The sequence below is a fragment of the Chelonoidis abingdonii genome, chromosome 1 (genome assembly GCF_003597395.2).
Source record: "Chelonoidis abingdonii isolate Lonesome George chromosome 1, CheloAbing_2.0, whole genome shotgun sequence".
In the NCBI taxonomy this organism is placed as follows: Eukaryota; Metazoa; Chordata; order Testudines; family Testudinidae; genus Chelonoidis; species Chelonoidis abingdonii.
In genome coordinates this window covers 123,457,757-123,483,582 of record NC_133769.1, presented here as the reverse complement: position 1 = coordinate 123,483,582, position 25,826 = coordinate 123,457,757, and positions in this window count along the sequence as shown.

Genomic DNA, 25,826 nt, shown 5'->3' with positions numbered 1-25,826 from the left:
TCATAGAAAAGAAAGTTTACACCACTGTGAAAGAGGCATTTGATACCCATTTAATAACCAGACATAATACCTATGAAAGGCCCAAATTTAGTAGGTGATGCCAAGAACAAGAAAGGAACAGCAGAGACTTTTATAACAACATTTCAGTTCAGCAATTATATATAACAGGAGTCGGCAACCTTTCAGCAGTGGTGTGCCGAGTCTTCATGTATACACTTTAATTTAAGGCTTCGTGTGCCAGTAATACATTTTAACATTTTTTAGAAGGTCTCTCTGTAACTCTATAATATATAACCAAACTACTGTTATATGTAAAGTAAACAAGGTTTTCAAAATGTTTCAGAAGCTTTATTTAAAATTAAATTAAAATGCGGAACTTATTAGTTTAGTGTGATCCTTGTCCTTGCTTTTCCTTGCTGAGCTTTAAAATGTCTGGTGCGTATTTGGATACTTTAAGCTGCACACAGGCTTCTGAGTGATCTGTTGTTAACTGGCTGGAACCCCAGATCGGCAGCTGAGGTGAATGGAACTGGCGGCTGGTAGGGCTGAGCAGGGCTGGAGGCCTGGACCCTGTCTGGCAGGGGGCCTGTGCTGGAACTCCAACCGGAAGCAAGGTGAGTGGGGCTGCAGTGGGGGACCATGACTGAGTGGCTCAGCCCGCCACCGCCGCTCTGGGGTTTAAGCAGCTGGCTCCTGCCAGCTAGAGTCTATGCTTGCTGCCAGTCCGGGGTTCCTTCACCACGGCCAGAAGTGGGATCTGAGTAGGACTTGTGGTGGGACCCTGGCGGCTCAGCCCGCCCCCGCTCTGGGCTTTTGGCTGCTGGCTCCTGCCAACCGGGGTCTCAGCCCACTGCCAGCCTGGAGTTCCTTCACCCAGGCCAGCAGTGGGCGCTGAGTGTTGCCAGCGGCAGGACCCTAGCAGCGGGAACCCCAGAGTGGTGGCAGGCTGAGCGGCTCAGCCTGTGCCGCGTGCCATCAAAAATCAGCTTGCATGCCACCTTTGGCACGTGTGCTGTAGGTTGCCGACCCCTGATATATAATATATATGTGGCCTTAAAATAAGAACCAATATGTTCTAAGAGACAGTGAGTTGTCAGAGCTTCTTCATTTAGACCCAGCTCTCTCACTGGTGAAAGCTAAAACTCACATCAGAGTGCAATAAACCATAAAGCATCAGCAATACAATTTTTATGCTAGCAGCAGAAGAGACATGATGCCAGATAAAAATTACTCCATGAAGTTGAGAAAAATAAATCTGAAAAGAACAGTGGGGCCATGCTCACACCATAAGTACCAGTAGATCAAAAGGGAAGGAATAAAATAGCTGTGGGAGACAATGCACAGTTGGAAGCCATGTCCAGCAAAAGAACCCAAACTGAGAAGATGCTAAAATATAGGCTATTGCTGTAATAGCATTGTGACTAAAAATACTGGCAATAATAAAGGGGAGGAGTGATATTGGCAGATGTGTCTATATTCCTATGGGAAGTAGCCTCAATGGAACAAATACCACTACAGCAGACGAAGATCAATCTAAATGTATGAAGGTAGATGATTCAACAATTTTCATTGCTTACCCCCCTCCAAAATGTACAAATTTTTCAGTGACATCTGAAAAGACTTGATTAGATTCTGTATGTGAAACCTACACACTTCCTGGGTGTGGTGTTCTTTCCCATCTTGTGGCGGGGTGGGAGGGGGGAGAGAGAGAGAGACAAAGAGAGGAGTTTCCTCTACAGCCTTAGTTAAGGGCCATATGACTCTTAGCTCATGCAGTAGAGGTTCATGCACTAAGCTCTAGAGGTCTCAGGTTTGATCCCACCCGCTGACCACTGGGGTATGTTGGCGTTACACATGCATCCAGTAACACAACGTAGGTTGTCTGTAGCCAGTTCCTAAGGGAAGCTGGAGAAAGAAAAGAAAATTCTCCAACAAATAGTATGAAAAATACAAGGATTCAGCACTCCATCCAGAGTCAGTAGTGCAAGGGCAACATCTAGTAGAAAAACTTGATTGCATTTGTAAGCTGGACAATGGTTCCACTATTGTGGGAAACTTTCCTGGCTTATACACTACCTCAGTGGAACTGGCTAGAGAAAGGATCTGACTCAGTCCTCACTCCCTCTCCCTGTGGCCTGCCTGACCTTGAGGACTCCCCTTCCCTCTCCTGTGCAGGGCCAAATTAACCTGTTGTGGGCCTGGCACCAAACATATTTGTGGGGATGATGGAGCATGGCACAGAGAGGTCGGTCCCCAGAGCAAGGTGAGAAGACAAGACCTCTGGCCTCCTGACTCCCTCACTGACCTGACCTAGAACACGGGCCTTTCCCCATTGCCCTTTGGGATGGTCAGTCTCAGGATACTGATGTCTCATTGGCCCTGTCCCTTTCTTTTGGTACTGGGTGAAGGCCAAGCAAAAATGCCCACTAAATTTCAGTAAGGGGCCAACAGCCCCCTTACACATTGATAATAGGTGAGCTATATATAAGAGATGTACTTCACAGAGTTAGGAAACTTGAACAAAATAAGAGTGGTGTCATCTGCAACTCACGTTATCTCTCAGTTCCTCAATGCATTTCAACACCATTGCTGGGGACAGTCCAAACGCCTAAAAAAAAAAAAAAGTTATTTCCCAGAAAATCTCTGACCGATATGCAGGAAAGGTTGTAGTATAAAAGGCCAATTGCATTTGTGTTGGCCTCACAACCTAATAAGAAGATGTTCCGCTTGCTTCCTGTAGTTGGCCAGAGACTACCTTTGTATCAGAGGCCAAAATATTCTCAAAGTGAGACGACATAGCAGGTTTTTGGCAACTTCCTCTTGCAAAAGAATCTAAGGGCTTGTCTACATTGGCAATTTACAGTGCGGCAACTTTCTTGCTCAGGGGTATGAAAAACACCCCCCTGAGTGCAGCAAGAGTCAGTGCTGTAAAGCTCCAGTGTAGACAGGGCACCAGTGCTGGGAGCCTGGCTTCCAGCGCTGGGAGTTACACCTCTTGTGAAGGTGGTTTTTTTAGAGAGAGCTCTCCCAGCACTGTGCTGTGACCACACATGGCATTTTAAAGCGCTGCTGTAGCAGTGCTTTAGCGTCACCAGTGTTGACTAGCCCTAAACTATTATCCATATTCATCACCTTGGTAGTTTCAATTGGATCCCAATTCAGCATATCTTCAGCACTGGAACAATTTCAGAAAGGAATCTGTTACACTGTGACAGGGTTGTCTGGAGGCCTTTGCCAGGCCGATGACATGTTAGTATATGGAAGAAACAAGGCTGATACGGCTACATGCAAATCTGAGATGCTTCCACCAAACCAACCTCACCCTGGATGGGAAGAAGCCAATAAAACTTATAAGGCACATAATTGTCTAGATCAGGCTGAATCCTCTTTCCTAAAGTAAAGGCACTTGAACCCACAAATGTTTCCTGTTTAAGAAGAGCCATTGGAGTGATAAGTTACTTAGGGAAATTTTTTACCATATTTTTGCAGAGGTAATGAAACCATTATGTAACAGAGTGTGTCATCAGCAAAGACACAGGCTTCTGAGTCTGTGTATTTGGTACGTGCTCCAACAAAGGCAGCAGCTGACACCTCTTTGTAAGGTTTATTAGCAGTGTTCATATAAAAGAAGCCAAGGGAAAGGAAAAACAGAGACCTGTTTCTTTTATTTCAGGAAGGCATTACAAAAAGATCATGATGCCCACATGGAAAAGGAAGCTCTAGCAATGACTTGGACCTGTAAATAATTTAGGGCTGGATTAGGGCCAAAAAACCCACAACCAAACTCTGACCCCGCCACAAATCCTTAGTGGCACTTTTGATTCTAAACCAACTAAATAAACTTTCATCAGGATACAAATGTTTTGACCTCAGCTGTTGTGATTTTATTTCAAAAGTGAACATGTCCCAGTGAGAGCACTCATAGCAGACATTTTATGAAGAACTTCTGTCATAGGTTTCACCTCCACTCTGAACTTTAGGGTACAGATGTGGGGCCCTGCATGAGAACCCCTAAGGTTAATACCAGCTTAGATCTGGTTGCTGCCACCACCAAATGGTTTAAACACACGTTTATGGGAAAGTCATTTGGAAACTTTTCCTTCCCCCTCCCCACCAATTCCTTGGTGAACACAATCCAAAATCCTTGGATCTTAAACCAAGGAGAAATTACTCATACGCCTGTTTCCTGGCAGGATTGGAGTTTAATTTCTCTTTCCCCCACCAATTCCTGGTAAGTCCAGATCCAACCCCCTAGGATCTAAAAACAAGGAAAAAATCAATCAGGTATTTAAAAAGAAGGCTTTTAATTAAAGAAAAGAAAGGTAAAAGAAAACCCTCTGGGAGAGATTAGCATACCAGCTACTCTCACAGACTACAGATTCAAAACACAGAGGATATTCCCCTGGGCAAATATCTCAGTTACATGAAAGAAAACCCAGTCTGGTTATCCCTCTAATGCAAAAAGACAAAGTCACAAAAGGAAATAAACATAAGCTAACTCATTCCTTCTCTAATACACATTACCCTGGGTAATTTCTGGATCTTTTCACTCCGGCACAGAACTTAATGAACTGACTGAACAAAGGACTCTTCCCTCCTTCCTGGGTGAAACATTTTGTCCCCCCATTGGTTCCTCCAGTAAGGTGTCAGCTAGGCTATGTGAACGTCTTAACCCTTTACAGGTAAAAGAGGCATTAACCCTTAACTGTCTGTTTATGACAACTTCAATTAATTATCATTAGCCATTAACTACTCACAGAACAAGAAAAGACTTTAGAGAAAAAAGGCAAGACCTCTGTTGTCCTTACAAAGGCAGCAATTTCAGCATCAGCCCTCTGACTGCAACAAATTAGAGATACACAACTACAGGATGAGGCTTGCCAAAAACCTGCCTAAATCTGCCAAAGTGAAGAAATAAACTTCTGCCAGACATACTATCTCATTGGCAATGATGGTCATATCATTGATGGACAGCTTATAAAATGACAGCACGTTTTTACAACTTCAGCACTTTGGAAAAAGTTGCTTTTCAAAATCCACAAGAAATGGTAGGGTTTAAACAACTGCAGGGCAAGAGCACAACAAGCAGGATGATGGCCTAAATTGAGCAGGCAAATTCACACCCTATCAGAGAGCTGCAAACTATGCAACATTGTGAAAAAACAACCACTATTCCACCTCTACAAAGTCACCTGACAGACATTGGTAGTGACCAGCCACAAGATTGTCTTTCTGGAATAGAAACATGTTGATTACATCTCCAAATTTATTGAGTTGGCAGTACTTACAGAGACCTCATCCAGAAAAGAAACTAAAATCAGTACTTGTAACACATGATATTCCTGAAGTCCTGATTTCTGATACAGGCTTTCAATTTACATCATCAACATTCATAGCAATTTGCATTATTAGGGTGAAGAAAGCCCAGCATTGATTTATTAGCAAGATTTTCAAAATGTATGTTTGAAGTTAGGTTTCTATCTCTATATTCAGGCACCAAAATAAATGGTCTGATTTTCAGTTACTTACTTCTGAGGACATTCTGCAGCAAAAAATAACAAATTCTGTGCCAAAAAAAAATTCTGCTCACAATATTTTAAAATTCTGCAAAATTCTGCAAAATTTATTTATCAAATAAATGTGGAATCTCCAGTATGGCATTGGGGAGCACAGGCCACTGTCTGCACAGAGGTGGGAGATCACTGTGCAGCTTCCCCCCAGGATACGGAGTCAGCCGTGAAACTGCACCCAACCCTGACATAGCACAAGGACTGGACCTGCCCCAGAAACACTCCAAGTCCCTGGCCCTCCATGCCAGGTGCACCAGATGTGGGCAGGCAGGCTAAGCAAGGAAGGATCCAAGAGTGGAGGGGCTTAGTGTGGGGTGAGAAGGTTCTATATGGGGCAATTTGGGTGTGGACGGCTCAGTGGGGGATCCAGGTGTGGTGGGGATCGGGATGCACAGGAGCTTGTTGGGGAGTTCTGGGTGCAATGGTAATGGGACTCTGCAGGGGGGTCTAGGCGAAGGTGGTTGAGGCTTAGCAGGGTGAGATGTCTGAGTGTGGGGGGGATAGAGCTTGGTAGGGGAGCCTGGGTATGGTGGGCTCAGTGGTGAGGTCCAGATGCTGGGGAGTGGGGCTCAGTGGAGTGGGGATCCAGGTGCAGGTGGTTAGGGCTCGGTATGGTGGGGATGGCTCATCAGGGTGGTCCAGGTGCAGGGGGAGTGGGAATCATTGGGGGGCTTCTGGGTAATGCTTGATAGGAAGGCATAGGTATGAGGTGGTCTGGATGCAAGGGGATTGGGCAGATGGGGGAACAGCTCCCTGTACAGTGATCCCTCCCCCTGCAGCTGAAGAGCGATGGGTGCAGGAAGCACAGGAGACTGGGTTTGGAGTGCTGCCTACAGCCAGGGGAGAAATCTGGGGGTGGGTATGACACAGCCCCAGATGCTGTGCAGGGGAAGAAGAAGTCCCATCCTCCCCACCCCAGCCAGGACTAGCAGTTGAGCCCTCTTTTCCGGCTGTTCTGGGCACACGAAACATATTGCTGGTGTGGGTTGCATCACTGCTCTGTGACTTCCCTTTGCTTCCCTGTCAGAAAGTCATTTTTCTGTGGGGAAACAATGAAATCTGTGGGAGACATACATTCTGCGCATGCATGGTGGCACAGAATTCCCCCAGGAGTATCAGTTGTACCAAGCACCAGGAGCTCACACTTAGGGTGACAAAGACAGAGAGGGAGCTGGAATCACAGCTAGACATAGCTTAATAAGCCAAGCTAACCACAGCCTAATTAGCTAACTTAACCATAGCTAGCTAAGTTACATAGAAAGTGGAGCCCTGAGACCCAATCAGGATCAGTTTTAGTTCTTGCCACTCCTTAATTCCAGAGCCTGGGCTGCTTCCACGCAGGAAGGTACCAACTTCAGAATCACTCACTTTGGCAGCTATCAGCAGACTGGAAATCAGGTCTTCAGACTGGAGATTAATTTAGGGGAACCCTTGCCTGAAATGGTATGCAAGATGGTCAAGCTTCTAGAGCTATGCTAGCTCTCTAATACTCCCTTCCACTTTCTAGTGCAGACTAGATGAATAGATTTTAAGTCCAGAAGGAACCACTAAAATAATCTAGTCTGACCGCCAGTATAACACAGGCCATAGAATTTTATCTGGTTATTCCCATATTGAGCCCAGTAACTTGTCTGAATAAAACACAAAACAAATTCCCTTCTCCCTGTGGGGAAAACATCTGATCCTGTGCTAGGGGTCTGGGTTCCTTCTCTGCTGGTCAGCATTGAAGTCAGGCTTCAGGGTAAGATCATTCTACAGATTGATGGTATTGGTTATGCCTGGACTCATTCAGCTAGATGAAACAAGTCCTGGTAAATCAGGGCTTTACCAGTCAGTTATCCTGTGACAAACAGGTGAACCCATTGTTCAGGGAAGTGGTGTTACTATGGCAGCAGAAAAATTCCTTCTGTCAACATGTGCTGTGTCTATAGGCTCTCTAGTGTAGTAGGCATGGTCAAACAAATGAACTACTTCTATTCTGACTTATTTTTCTTAAGTTTGATTATTTCTAATGCCTTTATGTTGGGGGGTTGATTGTGACTAAAGGAGAAGTACAGCTGCAGTATTGAAAGTGACTGTAGTTAAGGTCATGCTGAGATACCCCTTACAACCGGACTAACATTCTGTTTCACATTTCCATAAATGAATTTAATCTCCAAAACTGGTGCAATAACTTCAAAGAACTGAATTTTCTATGTAACAAGTGAAATCTTTACTACCTTTTTTTTAAAAACAAAGAACATTTAAAAGTAATCCTTTAAAAATAATTGCCTGTTTTCCTAATACCCACTTAGGCCCCAGTCCTGAAAACACGGACAAACAGGATTATTATGATACACGTGAGTAGTCCAATTTAGTCCCATTGAGGGAATACTTGCATAAGTTTTCATAAGATTAGGACTGTAGTCTTCAGTCCTGCAATTGGATGTGCATATCAGATTCTTGTGCATAGGTGAAGCCCCTCTGATTTTATGACACTCTGCACAGATATAACAATTGTAGAAGAAGTAAAGTTCTTAGGGATTTGGTAAGGTTCACAGTAGTGATGTATTCAGGAGTATGGTAGCTTCTAAGGTTTGCAGAAGGTCTCTTTTTTGGGGACCTCCAACAATGCATGGGACAGGGAATTCTACAAGTGTCTGGCCAAAAGTTCTAGTTCTAATAAATATATGCTTTCTGCCTTTTTGTTTTTTAACCTAGGAAGTTTCAAATAAAAAACTAAAGTTAGAGAAAAATTAAGCTTTTGGTATTGGTACTCAAAAGTCAGGAAGTGCCCAAATTAAGGTACGCAGTACACATTACAATACAGTTTAAAATCATGATCAAATACTGTTTGTCAAATAATAGAACTGGATCAACAAAAAGCTGTTTAATAAAAGAAAAAAAAAGGTCCATTTTCAAAAGCCAAATTTATGATGCACAGTTGTCACTGTCAACATTATTATTTGTTGCTAAAAACTATGCCTTTTACTTCAAAAACTTTTACTTCAAAAACATTATCCAAATGGTTATAGAAATGTTTTGTTTATCAGAAATGAATGTTTTTTGGTTTTACAGAAAATATATTTTCCTTTTTTGACCAGCTCTGATCCTACTTCTTTTTATTTAAACAGTCGTAGATGCACATGTGTGTAGCATCTTCTAGTACAATGTGTACCAGACAAACAGAATTCAGGAAAGTAATTTATATGAAAATTACAGAGCAAATCATATTCAAAAATGAGGAGAGTGAAAAAATACTTTCCTTGTTATACAGCATTTTAGTTATTTTTTTATATATTAAGCTTATTCTTTCAGACTGTAATTCATTATTTTGACAAAAGTTTGATTGATATTTGGAAAACAAATAAAAGGTTGATAGGCTCAGTGTCAAATTACGTGTAAAATTTGACTTAAGTTCTCTACATACCATAGCCAATTAAATGTTATCAAATCTACACAACAGGTGGATTGGGTAGAATTGTATCTTTTGTAATGCTGAATGTACTTGGCACATCCTGACCTTACTGTTAGTTTAAAATCAGTGGCACAGGAATGTGCCGTACTCCTGCAGTAAAGTGTCTATTGTTGAAAGTATATGGTTTTTACATTTCATTTTAAAATCTATCCTTTTGACAACTACAATTATATTTTTTAAAAATCTGTGTTTTTATTAAGGACCTCCATTAGGTAAAAGTATTTTTTTTTATTCCCTCTGCTGGTTCATCAGCACTTAGCTGATCAACCTTATTTCCACAACTATGCTGGCAGCAGAAATGACTGATGAAAAAAATTTAAAAAGCCACATAGACAAACACTAAAATCACTCAATTTATCTATCAAGTCTTAGTCTAAATCTGCCCCTGATGAAACCACTGGGATTTTTGCCAGGAAAAATATAAAAATAGAGGCCCTGATCCTGCAAACACATATGCATGTATTTAGTTTTACTTTTGTGAGTAGTCCCATTGGAAATAAATGGTACTACTTACGTTAAACGTGTTTGCAGGATTGGGACCTAAATGTGAAGTCTGTAGGTATGGTAGCAAACGCTCTCAGTCTGCAACTTATTCAACAAGAAAACCAAGTAGTCAAACAAGATGGGAAAAATAAATAAGGAAACATCCCATTTTGGAATACAACAAGGTCCTGTGATTACTGCTGGTTTATCATAATAAGTAAGTGATTTTTACATATCTTCATGAGTAAGAGGGGCAAGTTTGTTTTGCTGTTATTTATGCAGTCACATTATTTGTTGTTCACAATTATCTGGGTAACTGCTGAGTATTTATGAAACTATTCACAAATCCTGAATGTTTCCAAAATTTTTGGCCAAATGTTTGTATAGAGACACATTATTCACTATTGTAATTTATTATTCTGCTATTAAAAATGTTTTAGCCATCCTGTCATGAAGCAGAAACAATACTATGTGACCTTATAAATACTCAAAACTAAAAGTTTGCACATTATTAATGCCCCCCCCATGAACTACTTGACAAATATTTATTTAGATTTACTAAACAAAAGGCATTCATATGTGCATTCCAGGCACATTGACAAATGTTTAAAAAGACAATAAATACAAAAAGAACAGTTACCTCATTTATATAATAATATGAAATAACCAGGCAGCACCATAAATAAACCAAATTCCCGACTTCTCGTATCACCTCTAACAATATTTGCATTTTCAGCAGCCCTCCTTAAGTCGTTCAGTTTATGAATAATGAATATATCTGAAGAAATCTGGATTAGTTCACAAATGATTCATGAACAGAAAAGAGGGCTACATATGCAACAAATATTCAGCCAAGTCTATGTATAAACACTCAATATGGAGATTTGCATTCTCCTCTTCTGCTTACCAATTAGCTGTTCTTATGGATAAAGTTGACCGTCCTTTCATTCTCCAGCTGTGTCTCTTAATCTGCTTTGTACACCTGTGAGAGGCGTGTAAGGTATTGTCTTCACTGCTAGAAAAACGTGTGCTTTTCTGCTGGATAACTAATGTATGCTCATTATCTTGCTGTAAAACCCTAGTAAAGACAAGGCACTGTAGTTTTACTGTGAGGTAAACTAGGCAAGGTCAACCACAGGCAGGGGGTATAGTGCTGACTTCACCTAGTTACCTCACAGGAGTTTGTCTTCACTATAATTTTACAGGGAGATAAGAATCTGGCAGTAGTTATAACTCACTGTAATTATCCTCATCTCTTTAGCTGTGAAGACAAAACCTAAGCAGTGAATTAATTCTCTACTTGCCAGGAAAAAAGTCAAGCCTTTGGGTCCGGTCACATATAGGTGCGTCAGGTGGTCAAGCATGTTTCATAATCACAACAAGTTGATAAACAGGTGTATATGACTTGGATGAACTGAGGGAGCCTTGACTACTCTAGTGCTTCCAGCATTGCTACTGCTGTTGGACTTGGACTGAAGTAGCAACAATGAGATTTTTCTTTTTGCCAAAAAGACTAGGGCAAACAGTCATTGAATGCAGTGGAAATTCTCGTCACAGCGTGCTTGTAGGATCAGACCTATGGAGTTTATTAAGTCCCAGATACGACTATTATTTCAGCAGCAGGAAGCACCCTCAAATTATAATCTACTTAGAAATGTTAAGACATTTTTAATGATTCATTTGCATGTTGTGGGACAGATTTGAAGGACAACCCTCTTTGATCTTTAAATAAGGCCAATGAATGACTGTCCTCAATTGTATCTGAATTCAGGTAAACTGTAGGTAATATGAACTGAGTTTCAGTATGCTGGTATTTAAACAGAGATTCTTAGCATTTTAAAGGGAACAGAGCAAACATTAAAAGCAGTCATGTTATGTGCTTATGCCTGGCAATAAGGCAAGTGTATTGCTGTCCTAGGAGATGAGTCCTAGATGACTACATAATGTTCTAAATAGAACAGACATTAAATTGGATTCAAAGATCCCCAATTTGGGTTTAATTCCTCCCCTCCCTCCCCCCAGTACTTGCTGGATATAAGCAAGAGAGAGTTTTTGCTTTTTAATGAGGAATATTCTTCTGAAATATGAACACAGATTTTGATTTTACTCTTTCCCTAGATTAATGTAATCAGGTATTTCTAATCTGTATTCAGGACATTTGAGCCAGTAATAATTCAGGAATGAGAAAGATATTCTGGTCTATCTGCACCTTTGTAAAGTCTGGCAAATGATTGTACAGAATAGGCCCAAAAGCCTCATATGGTACATGGGTGAAAGTTACGTGCAATCCTCTCAAAGAAAGGCGACCCTGTACTCCCAAGGTGTGGTGTGTGTGTGTGTATGAGAGAGAGAGAGAGAGAGAGAGAGAGAGAGGGTAGGGTGACGGAGGGGCCATAATTCAGTGTACAAGGATTGCTCATTTTTTGTTTTCTCTGTCAAAAAAGTGGTTGAAGCCCTCCAAGAAGATGGTGTGGTTAGGACCAAATCCCTTTTTTCAGGGCCTAATTCAAAGCCCTTCTTTCAGGGCCTAATTCAAAGCCCACATTGAGGTTACGCCTGCAATTGATGGGTGATCAGTCACCAAACCCAGAGGTAGCATGACACAGCAAGACCTATAGACTCTGGATTCAAACTAAGGCCTACAAAAAGGATGGGTGAGATGGAAGATTTTGGAGGGTAACATTCTGCTGCCAACGTGGAAGGGCATCGGTGCATGCCCAACAGAGACCCAGCTTGCCCTTGTGCCCGGCTTTCCTGGCCAGTTAGCCGCCACAATCTATGAACTCAAACTGCAAAATCAAGCTATATTCAGGACTGGTAACTATACAGCAGCTGCAGAACATCTGATGGATTTGTGTGTGTGTTTGTGTATAGGTACTAGGTATAATGTGTGTGTAAAAGGATTAAGATATTAGTTATTGGTCATAAATCAAATTGTTATCATAATAAATGTGGCATCTTTGTCTTGCCCCCTGAAAAGATTCTGTGTAGTTTTGTTTGTACAACATTGTACTCCCACTGATTTAATTGACTTAGGACTGAGACCTGAATATGCTACTCTCCAATAGCAACATTAAAAAGAGAAGCAAAAAAATAGCAAGTTAAAGGTGCCAAAACCAGATTTAGCTTGTATCCTTTTCACACTGGTGGCCTTTATTCCTTGTGAGACCATATGTATATGAAAGATGGATTAGTGAGAAACATAATATGAATACTTTGTGACAAGGTACCCTACTGACACCATGCTGACATTCTGCATCTACTGGAACTTGTGTGCACTGGCATGTGTAGTTTATTGTTCAAGCATAACTGAAGGTTAGAGAACAGTGCCCACATAAACAGTGTCTGAAAGTGTCAGATGTGTGCTGTGGATATGATCCCTGTTTGTTTTACTGTGTTCCCAATTTTTGTGATTGAATGAAATCTGCATACTGCACTTTTAACAGCATGTGCATCAGAGGGAATTATTCCAGAGCTGAAAGGCATGCACAGGTACATTACGTGCCACTCTTAGAAATGACACATCACAGTGCTGTCTATCCATAAGCACTGCAATGTCAGTAACGTGTTAAAATAAAAGGGGTAGGGAGAACGCAGCTCTCCACTCCTCTGCTAAAAATTACAGGGAGACCTTCCCCTCCCTGGCTTTGGTAAGTAGTGCTCCCTATCAGCTCCCCACTTCCTTGGTTAATGCAGTGAGAGAGCTCCCAATTCTGTTTAAATCTACTGTAACCTTCAAAGCAGGTAAAGATTTCTTCTCCTTCTGTACACCTCAGTAGTCATGAGTTCTCGCTCTCTCCTGGGATCCTGAGCTTTGTTCCTATTATCCATTTATTTTAGAATTGTGCTGTCTTGTCTGCCTGCCTCTGCTGATGCCATCAGTTGTCACTACATCTGTGCTATGCATAATAGAGATCTTTTGTATCTGAACCAATTGCTATGTTCACGGCCAGTCTGTGGTGTGCTGGGACTAAGAAGACATAAGTGAAGGTGCTTTTCCCATCTTTGGATAAACATTGCCTCTTCATTATATAGGGCATTTGCTCATTGAAACAGCTGCCACTAGTTGCTGCTCATATCCTAATTTGCATGGAGAGGATTGGGTGACGGGGAGGTGGGTAGCATTCACATTCTTATGTTTTTAGTGTCTTTCTCTGACATTTTTGTTTGCTCCAAAGAAGACCAAGTCCCACTGAGGGAATACTTGCATGAATTTTCGTAAGATTAGAGCTGTAGTCTTCAATGCTGCAATTGGATGTGCATGTCAGACTCTTGTGCACATGTGAAACCCATCTGATTTTATGACACTCTGTGCAGATATAACGATTGCAGAAGCAGTGAGGTTCTTAGGGATTTGGTAAGGTTCACAGTCATGATGTATTTGACTATGTCTACTGTAGCGAGGTGGTGGGATACCCCACAGCTCCACGGAGAGACGAGCCTCCCCTAACACCCTCTGATGCACATGCTGTTAAAAATGCAGTATGCAGAACAGAGGAGCCACTGGGTCCTGCGTCCGCCCCTCAGAGGTCACGGCGCAGACCCGGAAGTATAAAAGCTCGCCTTCAGAGCTCAGTGAAGAACCAGCTGCCACAGAGGCCCGACGTCTGTGACCGAGCTCCCTCTTGGGAGGCAGCAGCAGGCCGCAGCCAGCCGGAGCTCGCACCTGGCCAGCTGAGCCTGCCCCGCACTCGCTACCCCGAGGAGGAGTGGCCGAGCCTGCCCCTTGCTCGCTATCCTGAGGAGGAGCTGAGCCTGCCCCATGCCAGCTACCCCGAGGAGGAGCCGATGCTGTTCAAGACAGCCGAGGATGCTAGCATGACCCAGATACCCTATGAGGGGGAGTGTGGAAGTAGCCTGGGGGCAGCTGACCCCAGTCTGGCTGTAGCATTACCTGAACCTACGTCAGTGTGTTGCGGCCAGGATCCCCACTGACAGCAGCGAGTCTTTGCTGCTGCTAGGGCCACGGGCTGGGACACAGTGGAGTGGGAGGGCCTGCGTCCCCCCTGCCACCCACTCTTTGGGTGGCAGACTCCCCCTTCTCCCTGGTCTGGAGAGGCTAGGACCTCCTGCTATTAACTGCTGACTCAGACCCTGCTTAAAGGCCTGAATCTTTGACTGCTTGTTTGCTGCCCTGCCCTGACCTAGGGCTTGGGCTGTTACTGAACTGCTGACTCAGCCCCTGCCCCAGGGCCTGAGCCTCTGACTGTTTGCTTGTTGCCTCGCCCTGATCCAGGGACTGGGCTGCTATTTGGACTCTTGACTCAGTCCCTGCTTACAGGCCTGAGTCTCTGACTGTTTGCTGGCTGCCCCGCCCTGACCTAGGACCTGGGCCGCCATTTGACTATTGACTCAGCCCTGCTCCAAGGGCCTGAGCCCCCTAACCGAGTGTGTGTTATTCCCCATGACTGCAGAGCCATCGGCCAGTGAACTTGAGCGAGGCAGTGGGATACCCCACAGCCCCGCTGAGGGACGAACTGCGGCAAAGCCGCAACACACTACATTATTGCGGTAAGTCAACCTATACTACGCAATTCCAGCTGTGTGAATAAGTAGCTGACTCGACGTACCTTAGGTCAAGTTACCACAGGAGCTACACCGTGGGGGGGTCGACTGGAGAAACTTCCATTGACTTACCTTACTCTTCTTGTTGGCAGTAGAGTACAGGGGTCAACTGGAAAGAGATCTGCTGTCGATCTGGTGGGTCTTCACTAGACCTACTAAATCGATTGCTGGTAGAGCGATCTCAGAACGTTGATACCAGCTGTAGTGTAGATGTGACAGGAGTGCTGTAGCTTCTACAGTTTGCAGGACAAGGTCTTTGTCTTAGGGACCTCCTACAATGCATGGGACAGAACATTCTACTGTTGTCTGACCAAAAAGTTCTAGTTCTGATTATATGTGCTTACTGCCTCTTTTTTTAAACCTAGGAAGTTTCAAACAAAAAATGTACAGTGTGGGTATATGTACATATGGCAGACAGACAAGCAACAGGAAAACAAAAAGAATAAAAGAGGGAAATATAATTAAAGCAGAAATTTACCCACATAAAACATTTTTGTTGATAATGCTGTATAATCTATTCAATGTTAAAAGCCCAGTGTCTCTGAACGTTGCCTAGTAATATTAGCATAGTTAAGAATTAATTTATTTCCCTTTGACATTCTAGCGCTCTCTGCAAGATTGTCATTCTGCTCTATTATTTAGTTTTTGTAAATGGGAAATGCTTCCTTTGGGCATCTCTAGCCTCACATATGACATATGAAGTAGATCATATTAAGTAAAGGAAGGAAGGAGGCAGTGTATCCAATAATCATAACAGGTGACTGGGCATCAGGATTCCTTATTTCTGTCCTTGGCTCTGCCCGCAGCAGGATTAGGTCTTCATTGAATGACATTGGGCAAGTATAATTGCTTTTTACCTCAGTTTATCCATCTGCAAACAGTGTCATAACAAATAATAACGCCTATCTCACTGGAGGAGCGTTGTATTAATTAGCATTTGTAAGCTTCTTTGACATATGGACAAAAACGTTAATATATCTATATATAACAAATATTATTCATAGTGCTCATTAAATTAGTTAATTTTGCCTGTACCCAGCAAACATAGTATACCAAATCCTGAGGGTTTCATTCCATTTTTAACCCAACCTCTTCCCTGGCAAACTCCATAAAAAAAATATAAGCCCACCCTGAATAAGGATCAAACTGTTAATACCTCTATCAGGACTGTCAAACAGAGGCAAGCAGGAAACATCACTCATCTTAAAGCCCCAGGCTATATCAATTTTTAAGTCAGATTGACCATCCATCAGCCTGGAAGGAGATCCCTGCTTGCAGGTGACCCGCAAATGAAAGGGGGAAGAAAGGTCTTGTTACTTCTTTAACAAAGTATTACAAAGTTGTGGATGATTTTTTTTTTAAGTATTTTCTTTTCTGCCTGTTTTTTACATTAAAAATTTGTGTCCAGCCTAGGCTGCCAGACAGGAGAGCTAGTGAAATGATGACATCAAAAGAGTAAAAGTAGTGTAATTGAGAAGGAAAGATATGTTAGTCATCACTGTTAAAATTTTTTTGTCTGATTCTCTAATGCCTCCTATTCTCTTTGCAGGTCCGGTCCACAACATTTTGGCACCTGAGGTGGGGAGCTCAAATGATGCCCCCATGCCCCCTTGCTTGGGCCAGAACTTTGAAAGGTCTCAATTCTGCCTTCTTCCTGATCTACTCCTCTCATGGTACTGCTCTGCTACCTACCTCAATAAAGGAGAACTGACAACTTAAAATGCCTTGTTCAAAAATTTTAAATAACTCTTAACTTTCAAATGCCTGAACAGGAAAAGTAACTTTTCTTGTCTGCATAGTAAACACTGGCATTTTTATTGTTTGAATAATCAAAGTGGTGCTTTCCATCCTTTCTTGTTTGCAAAGATTTGAACTGCTTCCTGAAGGTCCACAGTCTGGGCCAACTCATGCTCTATTGAGATGGTTGCAAGGCCAACCAGCCTCTCCTGTGTCATTGTGGAGTGTAGATGTGTTTTTATTAACTTCAGCTTGGAAAATCTGCCTTCTCCCCTGGCAATGTACGGGAAGTGTTAGAAGTATGCACAGAGCAACAAAACCCTTTGGAAAGAGAGTGGTCATCTTATTTGGTCACATATATTCCAGAACAGCCTTTGGAGTTGATCCTGCTGAAATGTATCTTGAAAGGTCTTTCAGTTCATCACCTAATTACTTGCAACAATATCGCACATGTCATCATGTGTCAATACTTTCTCTAGTGCCCTGCATTGCTGGTCTTCTTCAGGTATGGTGAGGAGTTTTGGAATATCATACAACAGGGGTTGGCAACCTAGTCAGAGAGAGTGTGGTGGAGGCGCAAGAAACAGCTGCTGCTGAGTTTAGTTCCTGAAGTCTAGATGATTCCAGGACTAATGACCCGACTTGGACAGTAGCCTGAGGGACTTCCTTGTTACTGCATGGGCCACCAGCAAGGGAAAAAACTTCATGTTCCCCAAGACATTGAAAAGAGAAGTTTCATCCAACAATTACTGGCATTGAAATCCCAATGTGACAAAGTGGAGAGCCATGGCTTATGTACTCAAAAAACCCAGAATGCTTGCATGCTCTTTTTTGTTTAAATTCTTCCAGTCGAATCTTCCAGCCACATTGGGTTTTGAAGAAACAAGACTGGAAAAAGTCTGGCTAGAAGTCTGGCATCCTGAGGAAGGCAGCCAAATACCAGAGAGCATCCATTGGTGGAAAGATTGCGATCGGGACTAGGCTTAAGGCCACCGTAGATGATCAGCATGCAGGAGAGGACTGAATCAGAATCTCTTTAACTGGCAAAATGTTCTGGAAAAGGCTCTTGCCATTGTGAGGAATGCTTTGCTATCCCAAAAAACCTAGCACTGTGTGGACACTTCAGATCAGCTGTATGTGCCAAACAATGGAAACTTCCTTAAAATTGTGGAGGCTTGATGGCTGAGTTGTTGCTGTACCCAGGACAGTTCTAACAAGAGGCACACCCAAGAAAATGTACCACACTCTTACTACCTTTGGAAAAACAAGTCAAAATGAGATCATACAGGTTACCTGGCAAACAAAAGTCACAGAAGATTGTGGCAGATCTCAAAGTCAGCAAGATATTACTTCGTTTATTCTGGACTGCACCACTTGACATCCAGCCGATACAGAACCAAATTACTTTAATGGCTGCTATTTAACAAACAACAGACCTTATGAAAATGTCCCTCCAATGGATGACTGTTGAGAGCATTTCTAGAATGGTTAGTTGATATGATGATACTACGGAAGCTGGTATGGGACAAATTGGTGCTTCTAAAAAGCTGGAATACCGGATGTTGTGATAAGGTACAGAGAGCAAGCTTCGAATAATGGTGCCAACATAGAGGGAAGAACAGGGATGCAGGACTGGATCCAAGAGGCTTTAAACCCTTCGAGTCTTTTTGTCCCATGCAGTTTCTCATTTCATCGAGCTTGGCGGTCAGTGATGCAACCTCAGCTCTCTAGTGAGGTGGCTGATTTTTTAATGATATCAATAAACAATCTATAGTATTTTATCTCTGCATCAACTTCAAATTGATGGCAAATTTTGAAGCAACATCTTTGGGAAGCATCCTCTCTGACACTGAAACCACTTGGTTGCCACCAATGGGAAAGTCTAAACCTGGAGGTAATAAAGCTATCAAACATCCAATATTGGGAAGTCAGATGATACCATAGTTGCCTTATGGAGGATATGCTATTGACAGGAACTATTCATCTCTTCTTTCCTCCTATGGAATGCTCTCTGAGTGATTTTGCCTTCTCTTGCATGATCACCTATCTAGATTTTATCAATCTCCGAACGCAGCTGCCTAGCCATCTTTCAGAACTCCAAGAGCCATTTCAACATTCAATCTGAGTGCAAGTCTCTGATGCTGATCATTCTCATGGCATGCCTTTAACCTTAGTCTTCTCAAGCTCTTTCCACCTATGGAATGCTCTCTGGTGATTTGCTGCCTTCTCATGGCATGCCAGATTTCTAGCCAGATTTTTCCAGTCCTTTGTTCCTGTAGAACCCAATGTGGCTGGAACATTAGACTGGAAGAGTTTGCAACAAAAACAGTATGCAGCATTCTGGGTTTTTGAGTACATAAGCCATGGCCTCTCCACTTTGTCACCATTGGGATTTCACACCAGTAATGTGTTGGATGGAAACTTCTATTTTCATTGTCTTTGGGGAACATGAAGTTTTTCACTTGCTGTGGCCCATGCAGTACAAGGAAGTCCCTCAGGCTACTGCTCAAGTGGGTCCACAGTCCTGGATCATCTAGACTTAAGGAACTAAACTCAGCAGCAGCTGTTTTTTGCACCTCCACCACACTCTTCTCTGATCTACACTTTTCTTCAGGAATGTGCATGGTTACATCCATTTGAGATGGAGATATGGATGCTGCAGTTGCTGCCAGGTCACCTGCACTCTGACTAACTGGACGATCAGGCATCTGCTCACCACTCACATCCTCACCGGGTCTGGAAGGCTCACTGTAAACATTTGTGTTTATGTATCTCAGGAGAGCTCCTTCCTGCTTAGATAGAAAAGCTTCCTTTGCTTTCTTTCATTTTCTGAATGCTGCCCCAGAGGGGCGTTTTCTTCTTTCACTCATGACTGCTGTTCTGTGCCAGCTATAGTGGCTCTCAACACTCAATTGAAGGGGACAAATAAGCAGGCTGGTAGCAGGGCCTGAGTGAGGGAAGATATCAGCATCTTAAGGGCCTAAGTGACTCCTACTACTTCAGTTGACTGCCTGTTCTCCTCAAGTGGCTTCAGGGAAGCAGCAGGAAACAGGAAGTTCCCTGAGAAGCTGATGTTAATCAGTTCAGGCCCATGGAGCTGCTAGCGAGGTACATAAGAGGCTCCTCCTCCTCTCTCTCCCTGCAGCTCCTGCTGCTTTCTGTTATTCCCTCTCACCTTTCCTCTTGCCTGCCTCTTATGTCTCTTGCGCCCTCCTTCCTCCCGCACAGCACTCCACCATCTCTGTGCATCTAGAGCAGAGAGAATACATATGCACCAGCAGCAGACACAATTTGGTACATTCTGGGTCCTAGTGGCGCCTCCCACAGTCTGGTACCTGAGGTGGCCACCTCAGTTTGCCTCATGGTAAGGCCATTCCTTCTCTTTGTAGTATTCTGTTAGTCTAAAGGAGTCAGAAAATACTTACATTTGGCTGGTGAAAATTCCCCTGTTGCTGGGGAGCTTTCAGGAGGTGCAGAACTCTGATATCTGGCTCTTGTAACATTCCCAGAATAGGGAATGTGTCAGTGTCAGGGTTGTCATCTGAGTGCACTGAGCTTCAACCATCATTAGTTGGTGTGCGGTCCCTTAGGGAACACTGCCAGTAGGTGTAGGTTCAAATAGTTCCAAGGCTCCCTATTAGCCATTTTCCTCTCGCTATACTAACTAGAAACAAGTTTTGTGAAATTTTCAAATATATGGTTTAATTTTAAAACAGATGTGACAAATATGGGAGGTACTCTTTGGTGATAATTAATCTCTCATCAGAATGGTGTGTCTGTACCATAAATGGGAGTGACCATTTCATCGTAGTGGTCTGGGGTGGATTGTAGAAATGAGGCAGCTCTGTTACAGTATACAAACAACATTTGTATAGCGAAGAACAGGATAAACATGTATACAAAGAGGATGCTCACCAAAAAGTAGTTTCTAGGTTGAAATTAGTTTAAATATAAATTTGCTTGAGATTGCAAGTGGGAAGCCAAGTGGCAATTACACTGATGACCTCTTTTCACCTTAGCAATAAGTAAGTATCCTGTGGCAATTACAAATACTGTATATTATATATGTTATTGACGTTAATTTTCCACATAAACAACTGATGTAGATGCCACTGGAACGGGATGTGATCATGAATGGGAGGAAGGAGTTTCTGGAGACACCCTATGTAAATATTTTTGAACTCATTTAAAATTATATCACTCAATGTTTTCCCACATGCATTTGTGTTCTGATCCTTTACCCTTTGTTGTACAGTATGAGGCTGATTTATTATGGCTCTCTACCTTGTGCAATCATGTGCTCCAGTACAAAGTGGGTATAAAATGCTACCATTATGATTAGGTAACATTTTACATCCCCTTTATAAGGCTATAAATGACTGCTCCTTGGAGAGAGCAATGGTGAATGAAACTCTATGACTTTTCCATTGCAGATGTGTTTTTGAGATCTTTTAGTTTTATCTAGCCTAATGGGCTAGAGGAAATTGGCTTATCCAAGTGCTTTCTAATGCCTTAACCCAGTGAAACACTGAACCATCTGCTGAACATGAAGCATATGCTGCTTAACATTGTACATGTATATAAACGCTTTTCTGCTCTGGGAAGTAAGTATGAAAAGTAAAAGACACGCCTGATAAATGAAAAGTTCAATAAGTGACAAATAATGAGTCATATCTGCATTATATGGTTTTTCTTAGATTGTAAACACTACAGTGAAAGCACTGTGCCTTCTTGATGTTTGGAAAGCACATAGCATATTGTGCCACTGGAAACAATAAGTAACAGTAATACATTGACTTAAGCACACATCCAGCATATATGCACAGCAGGTAAATTCAAATGGCTTCATATAGATCTCCTGAAAGGCTTGTTTAGGTTAATCATGCTGAGCTGTTAGTTATCTTTACAAATACTTGTTTTTTGTTCAGTTCCTGTAGGAAGTACAATTGAATAGGTAGAAGATTGCACACACATTGATGCCAGAGAACAACATTTTGATTTCTTTAACGTGCAAGCAGAGTTATAGGGGCTGGTGCTGTACACCCTCACTGGATTTGTGAAACCTTGCAATTTCAAAGACAGCTATTATTTTCCCAAATCCTGAAGCAGTTAGTGCTTGAATCCTGGTTTCTATTACTTCAATTTTTGGTCACTGAAAGCATCAATCTCAATGCTGGGCAAGATTTCATTTTAATCAGGCTTTTAACTTTAATCACAATCAGCTACTGTATGTACTGGAAGTAAAAGGAGAACATGGGAGCTTAGTATATGTAATTTGCAATCAACGTCTACTTAAAAAAGTAACTCTAGGACCTAGGAATTTCTGAAATAAAATGAATTTCTAACTGCACAAGGTGTAAGGCAAAACAGAAATCTATCCCAGTTTGTAGTAAGCAAAACTTGTTCTTATCAAGTGATTGGTAGTCTAAGCCTAAAGTTGAGTGGAAAGATAATCAAGATATGTTAAAAACAAAAGAAATGAACAAACAAACAATCTTCACTAACGGCCTGGTCCAAAGCCCATTTAAATCAACAGCAAAACTCCCATTGACTTCTGTAAGCTGTGGATCAATCCCTAAAGGTGAGTTTCTCCCTGCTCCTTCCCCAAAACCAAATCTGTGATTAGAGAGGATGTTTCTAACGGGATAGATTTCAGAGTAGCAGCTGTGTTAGTTTGTATCCACAAAAAGAACAGGAGTACTCATGGAACCTTAGAGTCTAACAAATTTATTTGAGCATAAGCTTTAGTGGGCTACAGCCCACTTCATTGGATGCATAGAATGGAACATATAGTAAGGATACAGAGAACGTGAAAAGGTGGGAGTTGCCCTACCAACTCTAAGAAGCTAATTAATTAAGATGAGCAACTATCAGAAGGAGAAAAAAAAATTGTAGTGATAATGAAGATGGCCCATTTCAGACAGTTTGACAAAAAGGTGTGAGGATACTTAACATGGGGCAATAGATTCAATGTGTATAATAACTCAGCCTTTCCCAGTCTGTATTCAAGCCTAAATTGATGGTATTTAGTCAACATATTAATTCAAGTTCAGCAGTTTCTCTTTGGAATCTTTTTTGAAGCTTTTTTGTTGCGAGATTGTTACCTTTAAGTCTGTTACTGAGTGACCAGAGAGGTTGAAGTGTTCTCCTACTAGTTTTTTAATGTTACGTGGAGTCTCTCCTCAGGCACCAGGGTCCAGCAAGGACTCAGGCCCAGCTGCAAGAGGGACACTGGCCTGCAGAGGGCGCTCTGAAGCTGGAAATGCTAATTCCCTGGATAACCAGCAGGAGGCCCCACAGGGGTGAGTCCTGCCCTGTTACAATGCTACATTCAGTTGCTAAACTAAAACTGCATAAGCATTGTAAAACTAACTCCATTTCCAGTGAAACTCTCCTATTGTTAGAGCAGGTGCTAAAAATCTCAACCAGCTAAGTAGAAGATATCATATAAAAATTCACAATATGAACAGACGGACAATGTTACCTAGCAGCTCCTGAAAGCACTTGGCTTTCACAAAACCAGCCTTTAATAATTTCATACACACTGACTAGAGTGTTTTCATATTCTTAGTTTTACTTCAGATGTTACATTTTTTCATATGGCCACACCTGTGGATGACACTGAATGCAAATTTCACAAGGAAGCAAACTATTTTCAGAAAGGTGATGTTTAGCTTTACTGATAGTCTGTTCTCTCAAAGTGTATGTGTTTTTGGTTTGTCTTGCACTACAAATTAGTTTTAGTGCTAATTAAAATTGTAAATTGGACCCCCTTATTTTGGGATGCTTTCCTTGCACTCAGCATAATGTAAGTGATATGAAAAGAGTCACAATCCCAGATAATATTCCCTGGTAATATTCTATATAAAGGTACATAAAACTAAATATATTAGTCCTAGCAAAGAATTCCAGGCATTATTAATTCAGTTTCTGAAAGACAATCTATAAATTCCATCAGAAATATTACAAGTTACATTCAGAGGACAACTGCTACTATAGAAAAATTGGCAGATGCAAAATTGGCCTAGGGATCCTAATAATTACCACTTGTCATGGTTCAAGTACTCTTCTGTAGCTGATTCTTCAACAGAGACAGTGAAGAGAGATCATCATGCAATAATGGTAGTCACTGTACAAAGGAATTAGCTGAAGTATTTAATTCCACATGTTCAGATACTTATAGTGAGTCTTGGAAACTGAAAGACATAAGCACAAAAATCAGCATTCTGGCACTGTTTGAATCCACAACGCATCTTAACATAATGAAACCAACTCACATTTGGTTTAAGAACTTAATGGATTTTTGCACAGTTGGTTGTACCAGTCTAAAAATGGGCTTTGTCACTGATTGAACCACATACATAAAAATCTTCAAAAGTCCTGTGTTTGCAATATTCGTGAGACTTTTCTCCCTGAGGAAGTGAGATTGCTAAGAGGAAATATAATAACATAGGAGAAGATTTTCAAAGGCACAAATGAGTATTAGGAACCCGACTCCCACTGAAAGTCAATTGGATTTAGTTGCTTAACTTACTTTGACTCCTTTGAAAATCCCAGCCATAGTGGTTACAACAGAGAAATAGGAGACCTATCCTCTGGGTTTCATTCCTGACTCTGCAATTATTGGTTGCATGGGCTTGGACAAGTCTTTGTGCCTCAGTTTAGTAAGCTGTGCAATGGGAACAATACCACACCACTGCAAGGTGAGTCTTCCTTAGGCCTGGTCTACACTATGTCTTTATGTCGAATTTAGCAGCGTTAAATCAAATTAAGCCTGCACCTGTCCACACAGCAAAGCCATTTACTTCGACATAAAGGACTCTTAGAATCGATTTCTGTACTCCTCCCCGACGAGGGGATTAGCTCTAAAATTGATATTACTGGTTCAAATTAGGGTTAGTGTGAACACAATTCGATGCTATTGGCCTCCAGGAGCTATCCCACAGTGCACCATTGTGACCAGTCTGGACAGCACTTTCAACTCAGATGCACTGGCCAGGTGTACAGGAAAAGCCTCGCGAATTTTTGAATCTCATTTCCTGTTTGGCCAGTTGAGCTCATCAGCACAGGTAACCATGCAGTGCGAGAATCGAAAAAGAGCTCCAGCATGGGCCATACGGCAGGTGGTGGATCTGATCGCTGTATGGGGAGACGATTCTGTTCTATCAGAACTACATTCCAAAATACGAAATGCCAAAACAGTTGAAAAAATCTTCAAGGGCATGATGGAGAGAGGCCACAACTGGGACTCAATACAGTACCGTGTGAAAGTTAAGGAGCTCAGACAAGCGTACCAGAAAACCAAAGAATCAAACGGATAGTTCAGGGCAGAGCCGCAGACATAATGCTTCAACGCTGAGCTGCATGGAATTCTGGGGGTGGGGGGGGCACCACCACTACCACACCCCTGACTGTGGATTCCAAGGAGGGGGTACTCTCAGCCAGGCCTAAGGATTTTGCGGATGTGGAAGATGATGATGAAGAGGAGGACGACCTTGAGGAGAGCACACAGCATGTTATTCTCTGCAACAACCAGGATCTTTTTCTCACAGTGACTGAAATACCCTCCCAACCCTTCCAAGGCGGTATCCCAGACCATGAAGCCGTAGAAGGGACCTCTGGTGAGTGCACCTTTGTATATATAATACATGGTTTAAAAGCAAGCATTTTTTAATGATTAATTTGCCCTGAGGACTTAGGATGCACTTGCTGCCAGTACAGCTACTGGAAAAGTCTGTTAACATGTCTGGGGATGGAGCGGAAATCCTCCAGGGACATCTCCATGAAGCTCCCCTGGAGGTAAAGCCCTTGCACAATGTTTCTGGGGAGAACCAGTCATGTGGTCGGGGGAGGGGTAAAGCAATCATCCCAGAGAATTGGAATGGGGGGGTTACTTTGGTTTCTGCTGCTGCATGTTAACATGCTGCTTTTAGGAAAGTTGCACAAACCGAAAGACAATGGCTTACCATGGCCATCTGCAAGCCGAATTTTGTTGCTCGGCCCTGCATCTGTGA